The sequence below is a fragment of the Microtus pennsylvanicus genome, chromosome 3, assembly GCF_037038515.1.
Source record: "Microtus pennsylvanicus isolate mMicPen1 chromosome 3, mMicPen1.hap1, whole genome shotgun sequence".
In the NCBI taxonomy this organism is placed as follows: domain Eukaryota; kingdom Metazoa; phylum Chordata; class Mammalia; order Rodentia; family Cricetidae; genus Microtus; species Microtus pennsylvanicus.
The window spans coordinates 88,747,601-88,774,719 of NC_134581.1; the positions used below are offsets into that span (position 1 = coordinate 88,747,601).

Sequence of the window (27,119 nt, forward strand, 5' to 3'; positions counted from 1 at the left end):
GACTCAGAAGTACACAGGATTCAGTGAGGTCAAACCCAGGTCAGAGTCAGGGTGTACAGGAAAAAATAGACAGAGGCTCAAAGCAGCAAGCCAGACATCAGGAAAAATCACGCAGGGGTAGGGCCAGTCTTCCCAGCCTGACTTCTGAAGGACTCCCAAGAATGGGCAGCAGTGTTCTTGCAGAAGACCTGAGTTTAGCTCCCAGGACCCACATCAGACAACTCCCAACTGCTGGTAACTACATCCCAAGAGTGGCATACACTCACAAACACAAATACACATTAATTAAAATGTTTAAAGGGTCTTTAAAAAATAGAGTTTCATGCTAAAGACAGAGAAAACATTTTCAGTAAAAATCATAGCCTGTATTCCCACTGATTGTATGGGTTGTTTTTAGTAAGATAGCCATTTTCACACTGTTAATTCTTCCAGTTCACCAGCACAAGGAGTATGACCAACTTCTAATATCTTCCTCTATTTCTTTTTATGATCTTTTCATTGTAAAGGTCTTTCATTTCTAATATGTCACTTCCTTGGTTAGTTTTATTCCAGGGCACTTGTTCATTCTTGCATTTTCTCTTGCTCTCGCTCACTCTCCATCCCTCTCCCTCTCCCCAACCCCAAACCCACTCTCATATTGTGAATGAGATATTTTCTTGTGTTTATCATTTATATAGAAAGGCTACCAGTTTCACATATCAATTCCATAGTCTACCATTTTGCTGAAGGTTTTGGTATAGTCTTTAGGATCTCTCTCTCTCTCTCTCTCTCTCTCTCTCTCTCTCTCTCTCTCTCTCTCTCTCTCTCTCACACACACACACACACACACACACACACACACCTTTTTGTTGTTGTTTTCTTATCTTTGTTTTTGAGACAGGGTTTCTTTGTGTAGTCTTGACCATCCTGGAACGGCTCTGTACACCAGGGTGTAGGAGCTCTTGCGCTTGGACTCGCACCATCTGTGAGTAGGGGTACTCTGACTTCTCCTCCTAGTTGTATCCTTTGTATTTGTCCCCTGGTCATTGCTCTAGTTAAGATTTTAAGCACTATATTGAAGAGGACTAGAGAGGATAGCTACCCCTGTCTTGTTCCCAATCCTCATGATAATGCTCTGTGTTTTTTCCATTTAACATGACTCTGGTTATAGAGTTATCTTATACTGCCTTCATTGTGCGGAAGTATGCTCCTTCCATTCCTAACTTCCCATGACTTCTGTCATGGAGAGCTGCTGGTTTTCATCAAGGCCTTCCCTATGTCTACTGGGGTGATTATGTGATTTCTAGGTTTGAGTCCATTTATGTGATGAATTAAATTTATTGATTTATGTATATTGAGCCATCCCTGCATGTCTAGAATGAAACCAACTTGATCATGATGATTTTAGGGGTTCTTTCCGGTTTCATGAGTTTAGTTTAGCTAAGGGTTTGCCAATCTTGTTTACTTTTTTAAAGAACCCACTCTTCGTTTTCTTGATTCTATTTTTAAAATATTTCAATTCTTTAATTTTTACTCCCATGCTAATCATATCTCTATATCTACTACTTTTGGAATGGGTTCGTTCTTGTTTTTGAAATAAATCTTCCAAATGAACTATCTGTAGCCACTCCTAGAATTTATCCAAAAGACCCCAAGTGGATACATCCAAGACACTTGCACATCTATGTCTATTGCAGTGCTAATCACAATAGCTAACTTATATACTAACTTATGTGTTCAATAATAGAGGAACAGATAAAGTAATTATATGTATAAACATATATACATACATATATATTCACACAATGGAATTTTTCAGCATAAGGAAGAATGAATATGGCTAAAGATAGTTATATTAAGTACATTAAGCCAGCTTCCAAAAGACAAATGTTGTATACTTTCTCTCATTTGTGGCTTATAGAGTTCATATTGTTTCATAAAATCATGGATACATACATCAAATAAAAGAAGTTAAATTAGGACAATAAAGGAGAATAAAGCAGACAAACAGGAGGGAGACTAGAAAATAGATTGTGTATCTAAAATAGCTTTTCAAAAAGCTTGAAATTTTCACAAGGCCTCATGGCATAAGCCTTTGATCGCAGCTACTTTGGAGGCTGATGCAGGGGCATTTCAGAGTCTTCATGTTCTAAAGAGTGAGTACGAGGACATAGTTTATAGAGGAGTGCTGGTCTGGCATGTTTGAGCTCCTAGGTTCAATACATAGTACCACCATAGTTAGATGGATGGATAGATAGATAGATAGATAGATAGATAGATAGATAGATAGATAATAAACAGAAGATAGATAGATGATAGATAGATAGATAGATAGATAGATAGATAGATAGATAGATAGATAATAGGTAGATAGATGATAGATAGATAATAGATTAGATAGATAGATAGATAGATAGATAGATAGATAGATAGATAGATAGATGATAGGTAGATAATAGGTAGATAGATGATAGATAGATAGATAGATAGATAGATAGATAGATAGATAGATGATAGATAGATAGATAATAGGTAGATAGATGATAGATAGATAATAGATTAGATAGATAGATAGATAGATAGATAGATAGATAGATAGATAGATAGATAGATAGATAGATAGATGATAGGTAGATAATAGGTAGATAGATGATAGATAGATAGATAGATAGATAGATAGATAGATGATAGATAGATAGATAATAGGTAGATAGATGATAGACAGATGATAGATAGATAGATGATAGATAGATAGATAATAGGTAGATAGATGATAGACAGATGATAGATAGATAGATGATAGATAGATAGATAGATAGATAGATGATAGATGATAGATAGATAGATAGATAGATAGATAGATAGATAGATAGATAATAGGTAGATAGATGATAGACAGATGATAGATAGATAGATAGATGATAGATAGATAGATAGATAGATAGATAGATAGATAGATAGATAGATAGATTGATGGAGGAAGGTCATTGGTTAAATAAAAAGAAACTGCTTGGCCCTCATTGGTTAGAAGATAGGTGGGAGGAGTAAACAGAACAGAACGCTGGGAGGAAGAGGAAGTGAGCTCAGACTCCACAGCTCTCCTGTCGGGAGCAGACGCCTCAGAGAGACACCATGCTCCCAGCTCCCAGGCAGATGCACGCGATGAAGCTCCAACCCAGGATGGACATAGGCTAGAATCTTCCCGGTAAGCGCACCTAGGGGCGCTACACAGATGATTAGAAATGGGCTAAATTAATATGTGAGAATTAGCCTAGAAGAGGCTAGATAGAAATGGGCCAAGCAGTGATTGAATGAATACAGTTTGTGTGTTGTTATTTCGGGCATAAACTAGCCAGGCAGCCGGGGTGCTGGGGACGCAGCCCCGCTGCCCTTATTACTACAAAAGATAGCTTTGCAGAAGACTAAGTAAAAAGAATGACAAAAGAAAATATAGATTTGACAAAAATATTTGCAAAGTAATCTGAACTTATTCTTGTAATTGCAGCACTCAGGCTGAGCATGGAGGATGATGGTGTCTGGACTATAGAGTGAAGCCTTGTCTCCAACAACAACATGACACACCTGGTAAAAACTACTATAAAAACCACACACACACACACACACACACACACACACACACACGAAGAATTGTGTGTCTTTCTATCTGTCTGTGGACTTTTGCATGTGAAAGCTGGTGTGCACAGAGGCACTGGGTTCCCCTAAACCTGGGATTGCAGAGGGTGTGAGTTACCCCATGTGGCTTCCGAGAACCAGATTCAGGTCCTCTGCAAGAGCAGCAAGTGTTCTTAACTGCCGAGCCATCTCTGCAGCCCTTCAACGATTAATTTAAAAGTCCAGTTTCTTACATGTGGCCAAAAACCTTTATAAAAACCTTACCAAAGACAATTGCTAGACAGGGAATAAGCTTGCAAAAATATGCTACATCATATGACTTCAAGAAAATGCAAATTAGTAATGAGATCTCATTAAACACTAGAAAGCTGAATTCCAGAACACGACAACAGATATGATCAAGGAAGAAGAGAGCCGGTCTGGTGAGATGGCTGAGCAATAAACACCCATGTCCTGAGTTCAACCCACAAACACAAGGTGAAGAAAGGGGAAGCAACTCCTAAGATGTTCTCTAACGATATATGTGGCATGGCATTTGTGTGCCTGCATTCTATACATGTGCCCGCGCGCGCGCACGCACACGCACGCGCACACACACACACACACACACACACACACACCCCGGCAATAATAATATAAATAATTATTTAAAGGATACTGAGTCTTTTATCCCTCCCTGCTCATACCTTAGAGCTAGAGCCAGCCCAGAAACTCAGCCTGCAGAGCAGCTCATCTCTGCAGCCTCAAAGATATGGCTGGTGAAAAGGTGGAGGCAGCTGCACAGACTACTAGGCCAGCAAAGCCTTGTTTCTCTGGCCAGTGGATGTGGAACCCAATCCTGCCCCAGCTGTAGGTGGCTGGCAGCTTCCGTGAGGCCCAAGACCATGAGGATCCACAGCAAAGGACATTTCCCACGTGGAATCCAAAACAAACTTTAACAAATCATCTTCGGAACCTCTGAAAACTGATAGCAGATCAGAAAAATCCAAACAAAAGCCACCTTTGGAGTATGATAGTCTATCTTGCCTTGCCTTCTGTTGCCATATCTACAAACTACAGACATAAAGGATCTTGGAGGGTGAGTTGAAGAATTCCTCAGCAAAGATATCAGATCACACATATTTTTTTTCCCAATAAAAGGGAAGCAAAGTGTACACGAACATTGGGTGGAATTTCTCCAAGTACAGAATCTGCATTTACTGCAGAAACCACTGCACCTCAACCCAGGTATAATGGATGTTCCTTTCAGTCTCCAGACATAGTGTTTGAACCAAGAAAAGTGAGTGGTTGAAAGAGCTCTTCGGGACTCTGGTTTTAGTCCTGCTAATAGCATATAATCAAATGCCCTATTGTGAGGAGTAAAGCATTTTCATATTGAGGACATTAGAAAGCTGTATGTACTCAAGAAATCATGAAAGAGAAGTGGTGGAAAGCTGGTATTGGAACACACAACTAGAAAGATTTTCAAAGCATTTTTTTCAAGGTTGAAGAGGTGAGCCAGTCTTGACAGGCAGTTTTACCTTCAGCCGCTAGTATACCTTCCATAAAATATTCTACTCAAACGCCTTTGATCCCATTTGATTAGATAAGCCACCCAGCATTCAGTGCACACTGAGGCTAAATTCAGAATTCATGTGGATGGCAATAAATATGGTGGGACCCCAGGTCAGCACTTACTATTCTGATTGTAGTTTGCATGATGAGAATTATCAATACTGTGCATTTCTCTTTGATAGAACACAGTTTTTGTTTATTTTGTGCTGGGGCTGGAACCCGGAACTTTGCAAATTTTAGCTAAGCATTAACATTGATTGGCATAGCCAGTTTGAAGCATTCAAAAATTGTAAGGGTCCAAAGAAGAGAAACCAATACTAAAAAAAAAAATGTTTATTCAACAGATATTCATGGACGATTTACTTACAACAAAGATGAGAATGAGAAGATTGGCAGGGTATTTGAAAGGTGATGGAAAGTCCCGTGTCACAATATTGGGTCTGCATAATTGCAAAGGTTGATCATTGTTTAGTAATAAGAGAAAATGGAAGGAAGTAGGTAGGTGTTAGAGATAGTGAGTTGCATGAGCATGTTAGGTGAGGACAGTTTTTAGAGATGGGAACTATCTGAACTTAAGAGTCTGGAGTAGAGAACAAAGCTTTGGCCCCACTGACTGTGTGCCTGTGCATGGCAGGTATTCATTAATCTTAGCAGTCGTTAGGAGAATTCCTAACTTTTAAAACAGTTGCCAGACAGACAGATGTGATGTACAGCTAGCACATCTGTTAATACCAAATTCAAAGGTAGCTGAGGTGGGTGGAACATTTGAGTGCATAACTCAAGATCAATATGACCAATATAACAAGTGTCCCACTCAAATAATAACAACAACAAAAATAATAAACAACAATAAATGGTTGTTTTGATGTTTTGTTTGACTTTAGGAGGGCACAACAGTAAATTTAGAGAAAGAATAAAATCTGAAAATGCCAATTCATTAAAGCATCTTTGTCTTCATATTTTAAAGTCAGAGTTGGATTGTTACTGGGTGGTGATAGCATGCGCCTTTAATCCCAGACAGAGGCAGGCAGATCTCTATGAGTTCAAGGCCAGCCTGGTCTACAAAGTGAGTTCTAGGACAGCCAGAGCTATTATACAGAGAAACCCTGTCTTTAAAAATTTTTTTTTAATTTTTAAAAAGGCACCCATATTCAGAGTTGGATTGTTTTATAGCCTATAATGTATTAATACTTATCAGGACTTTAGTTTTTGCTTTATTTATATTAACAAAGGAGAAAATAGAGGTTTAAAAACAAAAATGTACAGAGCAATGGGAACACTGTTGGTTGCCATTGTGAAAGAAAATTCTTGCAGCCTCTCTGGGAAGGTCGTTTTGAGGTTTCTTGTAAACCTAAATATAATCTTTTGAGTATGTGTGTTTTCCAATACAAGGTTTTTCTGTGTAGCCCTGGCTGTCCTAGAACTCATTCACTCTGTAGACCAGGCTGGCCTTGAACTCACAGAGATCCTCCTGCCTCTCCCTCCTGAGTGCTGGGATTACAGGTGTACACCACCACACCTGGATAACACACTCTTTTCAGGGTGCTATCAATTGCCCTGACTAGCACTTACCCAAAGCAATTTAAAACAATCTACATAACAACTTATACATGGATGTTTATGATACTTTTATTCAAAGCTGCAAAAATGGGGAAGCCATCATGATATCCTTTAGTATGTGGATGGATAAATAAACTGATACATTCAGAAGATAAAATATTCGGTGCTAAAAAAAAATAAGCCATGAAGAGACATGCTACAAACATTATTTATATTATTAAATGAAAGGTGCCAATCAGAAAAGGGCACATACTTTAATTATAATTAATACTTTAATATGATATTCAAGAAAAAGTAGAACTGTGAAGACAACAAAAACATCATTGATGGGACTAGAGAGACGGCTCAGCAGTTAAGCGCACTGGCTGATCTTCCAAAGGCCCCAGATCCAATTTCCAGCAGCCACATTGTGGTTCACAACTATCCATAACTCTGTAACTTCAGGGCCAGAAGATCTGATATCCCCTTCTGGCTTCCACAGATGCCAATCACACACACATGTAGTACACATGAAAATACCCATACACATAAAATAAAAATTTTGGAAAGATCAGTGGTTAGGAGAGATTAAGAAAAAAAGGAAGTGATCAACAGTCAGAGCACAGAGGATGTTTTTGGCAGGGAGATTATACATCATGCTATATTAATAGTATATGACATTGTGAGCTTTAAGTACAAGGTTTTGTGATGGTTAATCTTTATTGTCAACCTGACTGGACTTAAACAGAATCACCTAAGAGACTGAGGGACAGTTACGAGTCACTATCATCTAAATCCGTTTTTGTTTTCTAATCAACACTTCCCAAGATAACCATGATTTCTAATACTATATGTCAATTTTGCCTAATTTTGAAATGTTTATACATAGGCTTACATAACATTACATATACTTTTCTGCTTTTAACCTAGTCTTGTTCCTTTGTAAGAGTCTTATATTTTAACAATACCCAGCCCATTCTTACTGCTGCACAGTGTTCAACTGTATCAACTCATAGCTGTCTACTCAATCTGTCCACTGACTACGGCATTTGCATTCTTTTCAGTTCGGACTTTGGTGAATAATGTTGATTGTGCCAGTCTTTGGAGAATCAACTGAGCTCATCTTGGGGAGTATATTCTTAGAAGTTGGAGTTGTCAGGTCATAGATTGGTGGGTGTGTTCAAGATCAGCATATATGATAAAGAGGTTTTCAGAAGAGGCTTCAGCCAACCTACCCTTCCAGTAGTAAGAGATAAGGAGGGTAATTGCTCTTTACCCTTCCTAACACTCGACACCGCCACTCATTCGTTTTTGCTGTTATATAAACATTCATATCTTACTGTTTGTGCTGGCCAATATCAACTTGCCTCAATTGAGAAAATGCATCTACACATCTGGGCTATAAGCAAACCTGTAGGGCGATTTCTTAATTAATGATTGATGGACGAGGTCCTAGCCCAGTGTGGATAGGGTCATCCCTGTGCTGATGGTTCTGGGTTCTATAAGAAAGTAGACTGAGCAAGCCATGGGGAGCAAGCCAGTAAGCAGCACCCTCCATGAGCTCCGCATCAGCTCCTGCCTCCAGGATCCTGCCCTGTGTGAGTTCCTGTGCTGACTTCCTTTGGTGATGAACAGTGATGTGGAGGCTTAAGCCAAAAAAACTTTACCACGAGGCTGGAGAGACTTCTCAATGGTTAAGAGCACGTGCCGCTCTTGCAGAGGACCCAGGTTCAATTCCCCACACCCACCTGGCAACTTCTAAGCTTCTGTAATTACAATTCCAGGAGATCGGATGCCTTCCTCTGGCCTCTTTAGACACCATGCTGCACACAGTGCATGTATACACATGCATACACATAATCTAGAAATAAATGTTTTTTATATTTATTTATTATGTATACAATATTCTGTCTGCATGTATGCCTGCAGTCAGAAGAGGACACCAGACCTCATTACAGATGGTTGTGAGCCACCATGTGGTTGCCGGGAATTGAACTCGGGACCTTTAGAAGAGCAGGCAATGCCCTTAACCACTGAGCCATCTCATCAGCTCAAAAATAAATATTTTTAAAGTTGACCAATGGTCATTTTTTTTTATTTTCAGATTAACACATTTAAAGGAGTTATTTGTTTACTTATTCATTTATTTAGTTACTTACTGGTATTTTTTAGCTAAGCTCTCTCTCTGTAGCTCAGGCCTGCCATGAACTTGCTATGTAACTCCAGCTGGTCTTGAATTTACAGCAGTCTTCTTGCTTCAGCCACTCAAAGTGCAGGGATTGCAGATGTATCGCCACAACAGGCTGAAAGAGAACACTTAAATGAGTCTGCGCCAAGGGAACAAAAGGATGAAACAGCTTGTGTTGGCGGTTGCCCTTTCTCACTGGTGAAGAGTGGCCTTGGGAGCCCTGTTTCCTCAAAATTCCCACTGTGCTAATGTGATCCTTGAGTGGACTGCAAAGCCTCAGAGAAGCCACAGGGCAGGAAGCAAGAGACCCGAAGTATGGGTGGAGGGGACATCCTCTCTGTCTGCACAGGGGCTGACGGAGATTGCGAGAACTATTCGCCACAGAGTAGATAAAAAGAAGAGTTGGGGGTGTGGAGATGTGGAAGCGTTTGTTACCCAGAAGGGGCTGAACTCCGCCCATCTGGAGATGCGGACACACCTCTTCAGCTCAGTACAGGGGCCAGGGAGCTTCCCAAAGTCATCGCTGAGAGAAGCAATGGGACAGGCTGCAGTCTCCCCTGCTCAGCTGGCCTGAGGTTATGACTGCGACAATCATCATGTATCCTAGACTCCCTCAGTCCCACTTCGGAAGCCATACGCTTCCGTGAAAGTTATCCACCCCCCACCTCCCTCATGCCTGCTGTGACGCCTACAGCAGAACCAGAGTGGCTTTCTAGAACTTTGCATGCTCAGACACATAACCCAAGGAAACTGGGTTATGTAAGAAAAATGTGTGCCGTACAATATCATTATTGTGAAATAAATGGACTAATGAAACTAGAAAATGCCTGACCTGACTAGCATGCAGAACACCGTACTCATAAACAAAAAGATTAAGGCTCTTTTATCAGGTACCTGGGCCTTCTCCAGCTAGACCATATGCTAGGCCACAAATCAAACCGTCCACAATGAGATGAGGCTGGAAGCCTATAATAGAAGGAAAACCTCTTGCACAACGAGTTGTTTGCCTTAGCGCAAGGCAGCTCCTGTCCTGGAATGGTTCCTGGTCCCTCACTCTATACTCTCTTGGCTCCAGGGTAAGGAGCAGGATGCTGAGATGACTCAAGTTGAAGTTACTCAACCTAAGGACTAGACAATGTATTTTCAGGAAAGCCAGCGCCAAGGTGATCACAGCCACGCTCACCATTTGGGTGTCCACAAACTGAGACCACCCAGGCACCACCGAGGAACAGACCATCCAAAGGAAATTCCGAGTGTTCCAACCATTGTAGATAGGATCACCTGCCAGCACACAGACATCACTGTTCACCAGAACACTCCTAGACAAATTTCAGCCAATCAGGATTGAACCCATCACCCACACCCTGCTAATATAACTTTTCTGTTTTTTGCCTTTAAACAATACCCTTTAGAAGAGCAGGGTACCTCCTCTCGCTGCTGCGCTGATGAGGCCCCTACCAGCTTGTAATCATGCACACAATAAACCTTGCTTTTACATTTCAGTGAGTCGGTCTCCCTGGTGGTCTTTTGGAGTCCCCGTGGATTGGGCATAACACACATACACACACACACACACACACACACACACACGTACACACACATATACACAAGAAACCCTGGAGAGGTTAGGAGGTGCTTAGATATGATGAAAATGAGAACACAATATTCTCACCCCTCCAACGTGTGTGTGTGTGTGTGTGTGTGTGTGTGTGTGTGTTTTGTTAAAGATCAAATGTAGGGCCTCAACATTCTACCTCTGAGCTACATACACTCTGGCATGAGAATATAACCTCCCCAAATGAATGGGATCCAGTAAAAGCAGCACTAGGGAAGAGAGTTACAGCTAAGAACACTTGCCCAGAAAGATCTCAAGTCAGCAACCTGGCATGACTGCTCTGGGAATTAGAGGAAGAAAGACTAAACTCAAATTTACAGAAGAAAGAAAATAAAAACTGCAGTAGATAATCAAACAGAGAGGAGGAAAATACGGAGGGGGTTCACATCTAAAAGTTGGTTCTTTGAGGAGATTAATACAATTGACAATACCTGGATTGACTAAGAAATAAAAAAAAAAAATCCTGAACTCATAAATAAAAAGAGGAATTTGCTGTAGATTTTACATAAATAAAGAGGCTTGTAAGAGAGTTGGCAGAAGCATTTTACTCCAACAAACTGGATAACTGATACAGCTTTAATGTTCGTGTCCCTTCCAGAATTCACATGAATTCATCCCAAGTGCAAGGGCATCATGAGCCATGGCCCTTAGGAGGCCATTGAGTCACAGTGATTCACCTTCCTAATAGCATCCGGCATCGTTATTACAGGGCTTGGTGAAGGAGTCACACTCTCCTCTTCCATTCCTTCTGCCATGTGAAGACACCGTGCTCCCCTCCTTTGGAGGAAAACCTGGTCCTCTTACCAGGCATCATACCTACTCGGTATTTCTTGATCTTGACCAATTCAGCCACCCAAATTATAATAATAACCTTCTGTTTACAAATCACTCCATCTTATTACACCATAAAAGGTGTGGCAACACACCTATTGTGTAACGATGTTTTATTATTGCATCCCTAATTGTTTATACTATCAGCTGGGTGAAATGTACAAACTCCTTGGAGGAGACAATCTGCCAAAACTTATTCGTGGAGAAATGGAAACCCTGAAGACTTACAGTCAGTAAGTCTGACTTAGTAATCAAAAGAAAAGAAATCTAATAACTTCCCAATATAGAAAAGGCCTTTACTTAACGGCTTCATGACAAATTCTGTCAAGTGGTTGAATAATTAACATCAAACTTTCCCAAGCTCTTCAAAGAAAAATTGGAGAGGATTCTTCCTAAGTCATCTCGTGAGGCCTGTTACACCAGAAAGCTATAGACAAATGTCCCTTGTAAATACTAACATAAAATCGTCACCCAGCTACAGGCAAACTAAATCCAATAGCATGCTAGAAGAAGCCAAATAATCCCTATTTTCAGATGATATGATATGTATACATAGGAGAAACCACAGATTCCACCAGAAAATTTCTAGAAACAACAATGATCTCTTTTTTCCATTAAAATATATACTTATAGTGTATACATACACACACATGTGCGTGTGTGATGCATGTGTGTGTGATCCTAAATACAAACTGCTCAGTCTGGATAATGTTACTTTATGTGTGTTCTCAGGAATGAGCATTTGGTACTGGATAAGCAACTGATGTGCTCTTCCCCCTCCCAGCATTCCTTTTTACCTGTAGTTTTTGTGTAGGGCTGGGCTTGTGAGCTTTCCCTCATCCATGTTGGCATGTCTATTTGTGTCATCCTTGTTCATCTCATGACAGGCAGTCACGTTGGTGAGACTTTATGAGTGTTCCTTCTGACATTACTAGGGAGCAAGAATCTCACGACAAACTCCCTATTCCTCCGACTCTTACAATCTTTCAACCCTCTCTTCCTCAGTGATCCCCAAGCCTTAGGGGCAGGAGCTGTGTTGTAGATTTATTAGTTGGGACTGGACTCCACAACCCTAAATTTTTTTTTATTGGTTGTGGGTTTCTGTAATGGTTTCCATCAGACAGAGAGTTCCAAAAAGAAGAAACAAAAATGGCTAAGAAATATTCCAAAAAGTGCTTATCAAAGCCAGGCAGTTGTGACTCACCTCTTTAATCCCAGCACTAGGGAGTCAGAGGCAAGAGGATCTATGTGTGTTCAAGGACAGTTGGGGCTGCACAGAGAAACCCTCACTCAAAAACAAACAAATTAAAACATCTTTGAGCTTTCATCTTATACCAGTCAGACTAACTGAAACCAGCAACACAGCTGGCGTGGGTGTGGGGAAAAGGCAGCCCTCACTCCTTAATGCTGGGAATGCAGATTGGTGCAGCCACTCTGGAAATCAATAAGAAGAAACCTCAAAAAACTAAAAATAAATCTACCATGACCCAACTATACCACATCTTGGCATATGCCCAACAGACTTGAGAACCTCCTTCATAGATACTGGTCAGCCATGTTCATTGCTACCCTCCTCACAATAACCAGGAAATGCAAACAACCGAAATGTCCCTCACTGGTGAATGGGTAATTAAAATGCGAATAATAAACATGGAACACTATTAAGCTGTAAAGAAAAATTAAATCATGATCTTCTCAGGCAAATAGATGAACCTAGAAAGATTCTATTGAGTGAGATAATACAGACTCAGAAAGACAAACACTGAACGTTCTCTCTCATCTGCGGTTTCCAGCTCCAAATCTTCAGAAGTGTGTACACAATATAGAATAAGCACAGAAACCAGGGAAATAGAAAGGCTGAGGGGATAGGGGGAGGGTGGCTTGAGAGAGGAATAGCAGAATACAGGTGATAGGAAGTGAGAAACAGAAAAACCGGGCAGGGAGCTCCAACTGGGGAGGGAAAAGGAGGGCAATATAGAAAGAGAAGGGGGGAGGAAGGACAAATAACACCAAGGTTGTTTGATGAAACTTCAAAGAATCTTATTATTTTATATTACCTAAAAATCAAACTATATGTGTGTATAGGTACATATATGTGTGTATACAGTACATACATACATATACACACGTGTGTGTGCATACATACACAAACACACACACATATGAAACAAAATTTCTAGAGTGGCTGCACCAATCTGCATTTCCAGCATGCCCCCAACAGTGCTGCAGCATGCATGGACAACTCGTTTATGTTGGGTTTCATGGTCTGAGTTGATGAGGATAACTGACCAGGTCTCTTCCTCAAGGAAAAGGTTCCACCAAGATGCAAACTCAGATCACTGAATTCAGAGTATATATATATATATATATATATATATATATATATATATATATATATATGGAAAGGCATGCCCTTAGTGCTAACAAAGCTTTCCACAAGAACCATAGGCTAATGAAAACCCCAGTCCCAAGCATGTGAAATCTCCTTCAGGATGGTTGGTCAGGGTAGTCCATGTGACTCTCAAAACAACACAGACGATGGATGTTACCCTCAGTTGCCTCACAGAGGTTGAAGCTAAGTCCCCATTGCTGAGGACACTGGATGCTTAGGACACATGATTATTCCAGATGGATCTAACCTGAAAGCCCTCCAGCAGTCTAGCTTCCATGGTACCGGAAAATATCCTTCAAACTGCCAAGAGAGAGAAGCAAGAGTCCTACCCAGCTTCAACACCTATGAACCACCTATGAACCTGTCTTAGTCATTGTTCTATTGCTGTGAAGAGACACCACGACCAAGGCTTGCTTAGAGTTTCAGAGGCTTAGCCCATTCTCATCATGCTGGGGAGATGGCGGCATGCATGGTGCCGGAGCAGCAGCTGAGAGCGACATCCTGGTCTGTAGGCAGAGAGAGGAAGCCTAGGCCTGCCTGGCAGGGGATTTTGGAACCTCAAGGTCTACCCTTAGTGACACATTTTCTTGCACAAGGTCACACCTCCTAATCCTTCTAATACCTTCACTCCCTGGTAACTAAGATTTCAAATATATGAGCCTCTGGGGCCATTCTTATTCATACTACAGCAGAACCACTATGACCATCATGGCAAGACATCCATAAAGGTGTAGTAAGTGGCACTCACACGCAATAATCAACTGCTGTCTAATTAGACCTAAGGCCCACTCAATAGGAGGGAAATCATGCCTATGATTAGAAACCTAGCTAACTTCCCAGGGCTAGTGAGATCTTGGATATTAGAAGAGCATCTACTAATGCCCCTCTGCTAGGCCAACAATATTCTGACTACATTCCAAACCTCGTCCTTATACCCACAGGTAAGTGTAGCTGTCACCCCTCAAGAAGCTTCTCTTATAGGACATTGGTGGCATGTGCCTTTAATCCCAGCACTTGGGAGACAGAGGCAGGCAGCTATCTATGATCTGAAGTCCAGCCTGATTTACAAAGCGAGTTCCAGGCCAGTCAGGGCTACACAGAGAAACCCTGACTCGGGGGGAGGGAGGGAGTGGGGAATAGAAGCTTCTCCTTACAGTAAGTGGAGACCACTGCAGAAAATCACAACTAGACACGACACATAGTCAACAGATCATGGAGATCTCAGCCCCGTTGGGTACATCTACGTCACAGCCCCTGCATCTGTGGCTCAGGGAACATTGTGGAGGACTGAACAGAAAGACCATGAGAGCCAGAGTAGAAGATGTCTGCTGTGAGGCCATCTTTCCCAGAAATAACTCCATGAACAAGACCTGGGGGGAACAACATCAGTAGATATGCTAATGAGGGGGGGGAGTCTCCTGGGCCACACCACTGGACAGAGAACTATAGCAACTGATGGCTGCTGAAAGGGGGAAGGAACCCCTCCCGGATGAGCTCCCTAATCAGGTATCCAATGCTAAGTGTTCAGCCCGGAAACCGTACACATAAACAACAAGAATGGACTCAGCATGTCGTATTTATATATTTGTGGGTATATTTGCATAGATGTGTAACAATAATAATTGGGGAAGAAGGGACCGAACATTTGAGAGTGAGGAGGACCAGGAAGAACTTGGAGGGGCTAGAGGAAAAAGAAGAAGGAAAATTATGTAATTACATTTTAATTTTAAAAATATCTTTATATACAAAGGATTATAAACTGTACTGATTTTACTTCTGTTGCTGTGATGAACCACTGACCAAAAGTGACTTGAGAGAAAATGGTTTGGTCCATCACTCAGGGAAGCCGAAGCAAGAACTGAAGCGGAGCAGGGGTCTGGAGGCAGCAACTCAAGTACAGAGGAGCGCAGCGTCCTGGCTTGCTCTCAATGGCTTCTCCATTTGCCTTTTATACAGCCCCTGGACCATCTCATCCGCCCGGGGGACGCATCAACCACAGTGAGCTAGGCCCTCCCACATCCATTATTAACCAAGAAAATGTCCCCTCAGACTACAGGGCAATCTGATGGGGACATTTTCTCAATTGAGGTTCCTTCTTCCCAGATGAACCTAACTTGTGTCAAGTTGACAAAAAAAAAAAAAAAAAAAAACTAGCCAGCACATACACCATGACCAAGTAGAACATATTTCACTATGTATAGGAATTTTTTAATACATAAAAGTTGGCTAATATAATTTAGCACACTAACACGGGACAATGACATGAAACTCGAAAGAAAAAAAATCACACAGTCATTTTGGTTGACGCAGAACAAGCATTTGACAAAACAATGCTCCTGAGAACCGGGCATGGTAGAGCACACCTGTAATCCCAGCACTAAGAGGTGGACAGGAGCATGGGAGGTCAAGGAAGTGCCAGTGAGAATTCCAAGACACGTGTGGTCCTCTGAAGGGACCAAATCTAGAGATAATAGGCATAGAAGGAAAAGAATCAGCCAATCAGCAGGTGGAGGTGGCGCACGCCTTTAATCCCAGCACTCGGGAGGCAGCAGCAGGATCTCTGTGAGTCCAAAGCCAGCCTGGTCTACAAAGTGAGTTACAGGACAGGCACCAAAAAAGCTACATGGGAAAACCCTGTGTCAAAAAAAAGGGGGGGGGGCTGGAGAGATGGCTCAGAGGTTAAGAGCATTGCCTGCTCTTCCAAAGGTCCTGAGTTCAATTCCCAGCAACCACATGGTGGCTCACAACCATCTGCAATGGGGTCTGGTGCCCTCTTCTGGCCTGCAGGCATACACACAGACAGAATATTGTATACATAATAAATAAATAAATTTAAAAAAAAATAGAAGAAAACAAATCTCACTATAAAGACAGAAAAATATATTTAAAGATCATATAACTTCCCAGAGTTACAAAAGATTGTTAATCCAGACACAGGAAATATTTACAGTCAAGACCAGAAAAAGAAATCCTCATCATCATTTTATAATTAAAACAATAAATATACAGAGTAGAGAAAATATCCAGAAACCATCAAGAGAAAAACACCAAGCCGCTTACGAAGGCAGGCCAATCTGAACGACCACAGATTATTCAACTGAAACTTTAAAAACCAGGAGCTCTGGACTGACAGATTTCAATTTTCAAAGAGAACAACCCTGATTATGATACTCAGCAAGGCTGAAAGAAAATTTAAAACTTGATGAATGAAAACAGGCTAAAGGAATTTATGGGCACTAAGCCAGCTCTTTAAAAATAGAATTAAAGAATCCTTCAGACTAAAGGAAAGGCAAATTCATCTATGAGGGACAAGGAAAAAATAAGTCATGGTAGAATAATAGTTAAATAATGGAAAAAGAAAGCAAATACTGCAAAAAGAAAAAACACAAAATGATAGGAATCAATACATGCCTCTCCTTTGACTAATAACTCTAAGTGTTAATGGCTCAGTTCCCTAATCAAAAGACACAGAGTACTATACTGAATCAAAAAGCAAGAATCACCTGTTTGCTGCTTCCAAGAAATGTACCTCACCACCAAAGACTGCCACTGTGTCAGGGTAATAGGTGAAAAGGTGTGTTCCAAATAAATAGAGCTAGGAAACAAGCAGAGGTCCATCCTGTGATATTTAGCAAAATAGATTTCAAACCAAAACTAGTGAACATTGGTAAAGACCAGCACCTCATACTGATTAAGGAACAATCCATCAAGAAGATATTATGGTTCTAAACATATACGGCCCAAACAGAGGTACACCCAACTCCACGATGAAAATACTATTAGATGTAAATAGTAATTTACTGGTGATGAACCCATGGCTGTGGGGACTCATTACCATCTGCATCTCCAATACAGGGGATCCACTGCTTAATTCAGGCCTCCAGGAGCACCAGGCATGCACGTGGTATACAGACACGCATGCAGGCAACAAAACAGTCATACACATAAAATAAATAAGAATAATTTTGTAAAAATTCAATCCATTCTAATGCTACAAACTATGTATTCTTCTTAGGAGTTAATGAGTTCCTCTCCAAAACAGATTATATATTAGAACACAGGATGAACCTCAATAATACAGAAAACGTTAAAGAATAACTTATATCCTACTTGATCACAGCAGAATAAGATTGAGAGTCAACAGCAAGAGAAATCCTAGACTGTGCCCAAACTCATAGCAATTAAACATGATAAATGATAAACAAGTTACTGAAGAAATGAAGAAGGAAGATTTAAGAATCACATGAAAATTAAAACAGCATACTAAAAATCTGTGAGCTACAATGAAAGCAATCCTAAGAGGGATCAGCTCTAAGAGCCATCATTAAGAAATCAGAGAGTGCCAGATGGTGATGATGCACACCTTTAATCCCAGCACTCTGGAGGCAGAGGCAGGTGGATCCCTGTGAATTCAAGGCCAGCCTGGTTTACAGAGTGAATTCCAGGATAGCCAGGGATATGTAGAGAGATTCAGTCTCAGAAAGAAAGAAAGAAAGAAAGAAAGAAAGAAAGAAAGAAAGAAAGAAAGAAAGAAAGAAAGAAAGAAAGAAAGAAAGAAAGAAAGAGGAGGCCGGGCGGTGGTGGCGCACGCCTTTAATCCCAGCACTCGGGAGGCAGAGGCAGGCGGATCTCTGTGAGTTCGAGACCAGCCTGGTCTACAAGAGCTAGTTCCAGGACAGGCTCCAAAGCCACAGAGAAACCCTGTCTCAAAAAACAAAAGAAAGAAAGAAAGAAAGAAAGAAAGAAAGAAAGAAAGAAAGAAAGAAAGAAAGAGGGAAAAGAAACAAAACAATGAAAAAAGAAAGAGAGAGAGAGAGAAAGAAATCAGAGCAATCTTAAATAAAGAACTAAGAGGCCAGCCTGGTCTACAAGAGCTAGTTGTAGGACAGGCTCCAAAGGTACAGAGAAACCCTTTTCAAAAACAAACAACAACAACAAAAAAACCTTAATGATATATCTTAAGGACCTGAAAAAAGAACAAGTCAAACCTAACAAGAGTAGAAGAAAGAAAATATTATGATTAGGGCAGAAGTTAATTTAAAAAAAATAGAAACAACCGCCGGGCGGTGGTGGCGCACGCCTTTAATCCCAGCACTTGGGAGGCAGAGGCAGGCGGATCTCTGTGAGTTCGAGACCAGCCTGGTCTACAGTGCTAGTTCCAGGACAGGCTCCAAAACCACAGAGAAACCCTGTCTCGAAAAACCAAAACAAAAAACAAAACAAAAAAAATAGAAACAAAAACATACAAGGAATAAATGAAACAAAGAGTTGGTTCTTTGAAAAGAAAAGGAAGACTGGAGGAGAAACCATTACATCAAATACCAATGAAATTCAGAAAATAATCAGGTCATGCCTTGAAAACACATAGATGGAACCCATGCCCAACACTGCTTGGTTGACCAAGAATCTGTGACTAGGTAGCCCAGGAACCTAGGATAAAACCAAATGCTACTGCTCTACTCAAAGGTTGTGGTAATAAAAGGCATGCTGCTAGTCAGATGGTGGTGGCGCACGCCTTTAAATCCCAGCATATGGAAGGCAGAGGAGGGTGGATCTCTGTGAGTTAGAGGCCAGCATGGTCTACAAAGTGAGTTCCAGGACAGCCAGAGCTGTTACACAGAAAAACCCTGTCTTGAGAAAAAAACAAAACAAACAAAGAAAAAAAAACCATCTTGATTTGCCAGGGTTCTCAACCTATGGGTCACAAACCCTGGGCATTGAACAACCTTTTCACAGGGGTTACATAGCGTGCCAAATATTTGCATTGTGATTTACAACAGTAGCAAAATTACAATTATGAAGCAGCAACAAAATAATTTTCTGATTGGGGCTCACCACAACATGAGGAACTACATTAAAGGTGACAGCATTAGGAAGGCTGAAAACCACCATGCTTGCTCAGCTGTCGTCCGAGAAGCTTCCTCCTGCAGCAGGTGGGAACAAGCATAGAGACACACAGCCAGTCATGCAGACAGCGAGAGACCTTGGAACACTCAGCCCTGTGTGCAGAAGAGGTGGAGAGGATGTACGAGGCAGAGGTGATGGAGGACACAAAGGAAACAAGGCCCTCTCAGTCATCCTGATGAACTCTCATCTGACACAAGGCCCTACAGGCCTGTGCCAGTCAGGTCCTAGAGCTGAGTGAAGAAGCAGACGCATGCCCCTGTCCCTAACCCAGAAGCTGTCTCCAACTGATAACCACTTGCAAATTTAAAAAATAGTTTTCATCAAGGGAGTCTCTCACTGCGGAAACAAACTCCTCCTAAGGGTAGGCTGCACATCCAACAGTAGAGGTGGCCAACAGAAAACAAACTCAGGGGCATCTTTGGAGTTTCCTTGTCTCATAATATCATGAAAGCATTCCTTTTCTTTTTTCTTGTTTTTATTTCATTTCATTTTATTTTACTTATATATTTTTTCTCTTTTTACCCTGTAGGTCCTTTCCCTATATATTATGGCTTCCAGTTTAGTGTTTTATTATGGAATGTATTAGGTGTTCAGATGAGTGGTTCTCTGTGTCTGTTTCCTGTGCCTTTTCTTGGGCTCTTTTCCTCATATTTATTTTGTCCTAGTCTAATGTATTACTTTTATCTTATTATATTTTAGTTTATTACTGTATTCTAGTGAGAGACAGACAGGGAGTGGGTCCAGATGGGAGGGGAGGTGTAGAGGAACTGGGGGGGGGAGTAGAGGGAAGGAAACCAATAGGATATACTATGTGAGCAAAAAAAGCTATTTTCAATAAAAGGGGAAAAAGAAAAAAGAAAGCAAACTGAGTGAGCGGTGGAAGCAAGCCAGCACGCAGTGTTCCTCCACAGCCTCTGCTTCAGTTCCTGCCTCCAGGTTCCTGTTTTGGTTCCTGCCCTAATTTCCCTTCACAGTAGACAGGTATTGGTTACTGCCAAGATATGAACGCCACTATTGAGCCTTTAGAAGTATTTGCAGGACTGATCGTTGCTGTGGTTTGTAGGCAATCTTAGATAAATATATTTCCTTAAGACTTTTCCAAACAAATTTTTTTGTGTTAAAAATGAAGCTGCCCAATTATCCAGACATGCTGCTCCTGGGTATAAACCCAAAGACTCTATAGCCCCCTACAAAAATGCTTGCTCATCCGTGTTTACTGCTGTTCTATTCACAATAGCTAGGAAATGGAATCACCTGATAAATGGAAAATGAAAATGCAGTACATGTTGACAATGGAATGTTTTCCTGCTAGAAAGAAAAAGCTATGAAATTGACAGTAAATTGATAGAACTGCAAAGTATTAAACTAAATGAAATAAGCCAGGCCCAGATGGACAAACGCCACATGTTCTCTCTCCTATGGCGATCCTTGCTTCGACTTTTTAGATTCCTGTGTTTAGTTCGGAGTACCTGTAGAGGTCAGGAAGTTAGAATGGGCCCATGGGAAGGAGAGGGGATAGCAGAACATATGTGATACAAAAGTAGAATAGGAAAATGTGGGGACACAAGTAGGAATGGGTGAAGGGCAGGAAGAGAAGGGGCTAAGAGTGCTTTAACTAGAGCCAAGGGTGTATGTGAAGCCTACTATTTCGTAAGCTAATTTTTAAATATAAATAAATAAATAAAATATAAACATTAAAAGTTTTAAAAGAGCACGGGTACCTTTCATGGTTAGTCAATGTTTCCCCAGAATACATTTAATAAAAATCTCAGTGCCAGGTGTGGGATTCTTCCCTGAGCCACGCCCCCTGCCCCCACAATAAAAACACAGGCTATTGCTGCCTCTCTTGGTTGCCCACCATAAGTACATGGTAAGGCCTTAGTGCTGAAGACACAGCACTTTGGCTGTAGGATACAGAGAAATCAAACTGGAACTGACCTGAAAACTCCCTGTTGGCTATCTTTCATAATACCGGGAGGTATTATATACAGGCTATATACAGGCTGACAAATTATCAGTGGGATTATTCATATGTGAACACCAAATTCTGGGTAAGTTGTCCCTGTGAATGTAATAATGATATGAAGTTTATAGGGTTAACCCACTGCTTTCTGATTGAATTTGAGTCCTAGGTATGATCAAAATGGCTTTGGGTGAGCACAGACCCTAGGACAATACCTACTACTGCTGTTTTGCTAGATGGACATATTGTCAAACTGCCTTCTGCATATTTATGTTTATATCTGTAGAGTATGCTGCTGCCAGCATTGGCTAGAGAGGCTTCTTTTGTGGTGGGCAGAAGTTTGTAAAGACTCATAACTAGTCAACTTGCTGTAAATAAGAGATTGTTGAGTGCTCATCCCTAAACACAACATCCATAGCAATCTCCCAGGACTCAGGGGACACTGGAGAAGTGGGGACAGGAACAGCGTAAGAGCCAGAGGATAGGGAGGAGTGCTGTACAAAGAGGTCCTCTGTATATGATATGGCGATCACACTCATGAACTCAGAGCAGCTCTGGCTACCTACACAAGACCTGCAGAGAATCAAGCCAACAAGATCAGCCAATATTCCAGCAGACAGTACAAACTGGACTCAGTGAATTACAGAAGAGATTGGGAGGGGGTGGGGGTAGGGAGAACACAAGAAGGTGATAGAGGACTATTGGAGTTGTCGGGGATATCCAGGAGAGGGAAATGAGAGGGAGGATTTAGGGGTGGATGAGATCAAAGTACATTTGATAGGTATGAAATTGTTGAAGAATAAATTTGAAAAATATTTAAAAAAAATAAAGCAATGAAAGATGTAAAGATTGTCCTGGTTACGTTCCTGTTGTCATGACGAAACACCATGACAGAAGAAACATACAGAAGAAAGAGTTTCATTTGGGGCTCAGGGACCCGAGGAATAAGAGTCCATGACCCTCATGGCAGGGAGCATGGCAGAAGGCAGGCAGACATGGTACTGAAGCAATAACAGTGAGCTTACATTACTATTTGAAAGTAGGAGGCAGAGAGAGAGAGACGACTGGGAATGGCAGAGCTTTGAAAACCCTCAAACCCTGTCCCTACTGCTATGCCTCCTCCTACAAGGCCACACCTTCTAAACTTTCCCTAACAGTTCCACCAGCTGGGGACCAAGCATTCAAATACAGGAGCTTATCAGGGCTATTCCCATTCAAACCACCACAGATAACAAGAATTTGCAACTGATCAAATTAGGAAGAGAAAGGTAAACAGACTAGAAGGAGGAATCTAGCATGAGTCTTAGATTTTAGGCTGTTGAAAGAGACTTAAAGAGCTGGAGGGTAGTGAACGAGGAATCCAAAGATCGACCTGGTGAAACAGGGTTTGACTTTAGGACTTAGAGACAACCAGTAGAGAATAAAGATCGGAGCTAAAGCCTAAAAGGAAAGGCGTGCAAACACATGCTGGGGTTTGTAGCGCTGAAGCTTAAGGAGCACTGCCTGCAGAGGAGGTGCCCGGCAAGATGACACTCTTAGGGAGCACTGCCTGCAGACGAGGTGCCCGGCAAGATGACACCCTGAAGGAGCACTGCCTGCAGACGAGGTGCCCGGCAAGATGACACTCTTAGGGAGCACTGCCTGCAGACGAGGTGCCCGGCAAGATGACACTCTGCAGGAGCACTAACTGCGTGCAGAGGAGGTGCCCGGCAAGATGTCACTCTTAGGGAGCACTGCCTGCAGACGAGGTGCCTGGCAAGATGACACTCTGAAGGAGCACTGCCTGCAGACGAGGTGCCCGGCAAGATGACACTCTGAAGGAGCACTGCCTGCAGACGAGGTGCCCGGCAAGATGACACTCTGAAGGAGCACTGCCTGCAGACGAGGTGCCCGGCAAGATGACACTCTTAGGGAGCACTGCCTGCAGACGAGGTGCTCGGCAAGATGACACTCTGAAGGAGCACTAACTACCTGCAGAGGAGGTGCCCGGCAAGATGACACTCTGAAGGAGCCCATCTATAATCTTGTTTGGGGACTGCACTTCTTCAGTTAAATGATACAACTTTGTGTGTGTCTTTATGGTCTCCATTTTCAATAATGTAAGAATTGCTTGCTAATATGGAAACCATCTTTATTTTTTTAATATTTATTTATTTATTATGTATACAATATTCTGTCTATGTGTATGCCTGCAGGCCAGAAGAAGGCACCAGACCCCATTACAGATGGTTTTAAGCCACCATGCGGTTGCTGGGAGTTGAACTCAGGACCTTTGGAAGAGCAGGCAATGCTCTTAACCTCTGAGCCATCTCTCCAGCCCCTGGAAACCATCTTTGAATGAATTATTTTTATAGCCTTTAATGCTGTGGTAGTGAGTCAGCTCTGTGTAAGGCAAGACGAACTGCTTTCTTTCTTCCTTCTCTTTTTTTTCAGTTTCTCAAGACAGGGTCTCTCTGTGTAGCCCTGGCTGTCCTGCAACTCACTCTATAGACCAGGCTGGCCTTGAACTCAGAGATCTACCTGCCTCTGACTCCCAAATGCTTGGATTAAAATCATTGGCCACCCACTACTTGGCTTGAAAGAAGTTTTTAAAGTCTCACTTACAGTAGCATCATGAGGAATAAATATCTAGAAATACACTTGTGATCTTGGAGTGTAGATTAGTGAGAGAAGGGGAGAGGAGAACAGTTGTGTTAGGGATGCAGCTCAGGAGGTAGATTTCTTACCTGGCACAAACTCTTGGGTTCAATCTCCAGCACTGCATAATCCAGACATACTAGAGCATATGTGTAAATCCAGCTGCAGAGGCAGGAGGAGCTCCATCTAGGGAGTTGAAGGTCAAGCCCTGTGGCAGGGGGCTGGGGAGTTCAGAAGAAGGGGGAGATGAGAGAGGTAAATTCTGGGCATATTAACAAAAACTGAAAGCAGAGACTCAAATGTTCATAGCAGCCTTATCCACAGTAGCCAAAATGTGGAAACAAGCCAAATTTTCACCATAAGATGAATACATGAATAAATACTTTATAAATATGCAATAGAATATTACCAAGCAAGAGAAATGAAAATCTGATACATGCTAGAATATGGATAATATCTGAAAATACAACAATTCATATTATTGTATCATATTAAAGTTAATTTCTTGATTTTTTTGTTTTTAACTACTTCATTGAAACTGATTTCAATGAAGTTAAGGGCAATCAAAATTATACTTTAAAAACTGGCTTGTCTTAATATCTGGATGCTACCATGATCCTTTCCTAAATTCTGATTCTTCAAGGTTAAGAAGCATCTCAGAACTGAAGAGGCGGCTCAATAGGTAAAGTGCTTGCAGCGCAAGAATGAGGACCTGAGTTCAGATCCCCAAGGCTCATGTAAAATGCTGGGCATGGAGGGGGCCCCACACACCCGTCATCTTGCTGCAACGAGGGAGGATCCCGAAGGCTTGCTGGTCCATCGTCTAACTGAACAGATGAACCAGCTCCAGGTTCAATGAGTGACCTTGTCTCAAGAAATTAGGTGGAAAGTGATGGGAGACACCCACCATGGACCTCTGCCTACACAACACACACACACACACACACACACACACAAAGTAAGTATCTCTGGGCTGTGGATGCATTTCAATTCGTAGAGTATGTTCCTAGCTTGCCCAAAACGCTGTGTTCAACCTCTGAACTACATAAACCAGACGTAGAGGATAACCTGTAATCCCTGTTCTTTCAAAGCAGGAGCAGAAGGATCAGAAGTCCAATGTCATCTTTGGCTACCTGGCAAAGTTGAAGCCAGCCTGCGCTACGTAAGAGCCTATCAAAAAAAAAAAAGGAAAAAGAAAGAAGATAAAAAGAAAGAAAAAGAAATTTTAAAAGCATCTTTGCTAGTCAGTCAGTATCTATATAATTAAAATGACACACGTTTGCCTCATGACCTTTGCCTATGAGGAAAATAAAATCTCCCTGAGCAGAAAGCCCCATAGCAGCCCCTCCCAGACTGATGACTGTGTAGGGTTCCTCCCTTTCCTCTATTTCAAAACCTACCTGTGTGAGCAAACTCCAGGATGAGGTCTGACTCTTCCCAGTACTAGTCCCCAAGCTGACAATATAAATGTTTATTATAATACCTTTTCTGAAAACAGAGCAGCTTTTCGTAGATTCCTCTGCTGCTTCTTACCAGCCTGTGAAAAGAAAACCTTAGTACTAACATTCTCCTCTTGTCATTAAGGGGTAAGGGGCAGCACTGGCGCAGGGGGAGGGCCGGTGCAGAATAAGGTCAGTAAGAGCTAAAGAACTACAAAGGTCATAGCATCTTAAACACTATAGTGAGAGCCGTGCATTTCAAGGGAGGAAGGGAACTCTGCTTGGACTTCTCCCGGAATCTATGCCCACCTGGTAGATTTTTGTCAAATGCGTACAGAGCAGATGATGGATGGATGGACGGACGGACGGACGGACGGACGGACGGATGGATGGATGGATGGATGGATTTCTTTTTCTTTAAAGGCGTCCACTCATGTATGTACCGCCCACCAGAGCCTTCTTTGGCAGCAGGTGAGCAGTTCATGGCCAATTGTCCCATGTATGTTGGCTGTGGTTCCCTGACTGGCAAAATTCAGAGCTATACCTTCCCTACTTCCCAGGACAGGAATTGTTTTACATAGTAGGAAGTTTCCATTAAGAAGTCTGCCTAGATGAGCCAGAAGCCTGGGCTTCAGCAGCACACTCTTTAGGGAGTGCCTGTGGCAGGGCAGGGACTGTCTATGAAGCAGGGTCAAGGGGCGCGAAGGAAAGCGCAGTGTTGGGCTACCTGCTTGCGGGCTAGCAGGGTAGGGCCATCGGTGGTTGCCAGAGCCTGCAGCGGGCGGGGCCAGGCGGAGCGGGGCGCGGACGGCTGTACCTGCTGGGCACCAGCGGCCACATTCGTGACCGGACCTGACAAGTGGACACCTCTGAGGCTCGGAAAAGGTCAGAAGTTCCGCTGGGGCAGGGGCTCGGGGCTGGGAAAAAAGGAGGCACTGCCTGAGGGAGCTCCACCTAGGAAGGGAGGCGCGGATAGGGAAGGGGAGCGCCGCCAGGAAGGGGACTGAGCCGGATAAGGGGCACACTGGTTTGGAGGCCTCTCGGGTGGAGGAAGGGTGCTGGAGTGCTGAGGATACCTAGTGCGTCTTAAGCCGTTGGTCGCCTCTTCGGGGCTGGGAGTAATCCTGCTCACCAGTTCCTGCCGAAGTTGCTCCCGAGGTCCAGGAATGATTCCCGGCCACAGCGTTACTGAGAGACGCCAAGGTGCGAAGTCCCGCATCCATTCCGCCTTAGTGAAACAGGGGACTCAATTTAGGTGGTGTGCCTGTTGCGGAGACCAGCTTGGCTTGTGCTCACTTGAACCCCATTTGTTGCGCCTTGTTAGCTAGGGATCCACAAATACAGGAACGAGATACATTCCATAGACCAGGAAGTCTGATAATGAGAGATAGTTGTGACAGCCCCACCAGCCATCGTTTGGCCTTGGCCTCTCAAATCAAAGA

At 42.3% G+C, this 27,119-nt stretch overlaps 1 protein-coding gene and 1 long non-coding RNA gene across 2 annotated transcripts in view; one reads left to right on the forward strand and one right to left on the reverse strand.

Annotated features, from left to right (window-relative positions):
• Nucleotides 1–8,869: 8,869 nt before the first annotated feature.
• On the reverse strand, nt 8,870–26,781 carry LOC142846252 (uncharacterized). The gene is made up of 4 exons (XR_012910047.1): nt 26,754–26,781; nt 25,722–25,775; nt 9,788–9,859; nt 8,870–9,008 (listed from the first exon to the last, which is right to left on the reverse strand). It is a non-coding gene; the product is annotated as an uncharacterized LOC142846252 (long non-coding RNA).
• Nucleotides 26,417–27,119, forward strand: part of Tmem45b (transmembrane protein 45B) — a 44,830-nt gene continuing 44,127 nt past the window's right edge. Inside the window, exon 1 of the mRNA XM_075966437.1 lies at nt 26,417–26,562. The gene's annotated coding sequence lies outside the window, so the exon portion shown is untranslated. The remainder of the gene's footprint in view (nt 26,563–27,119) is intronic.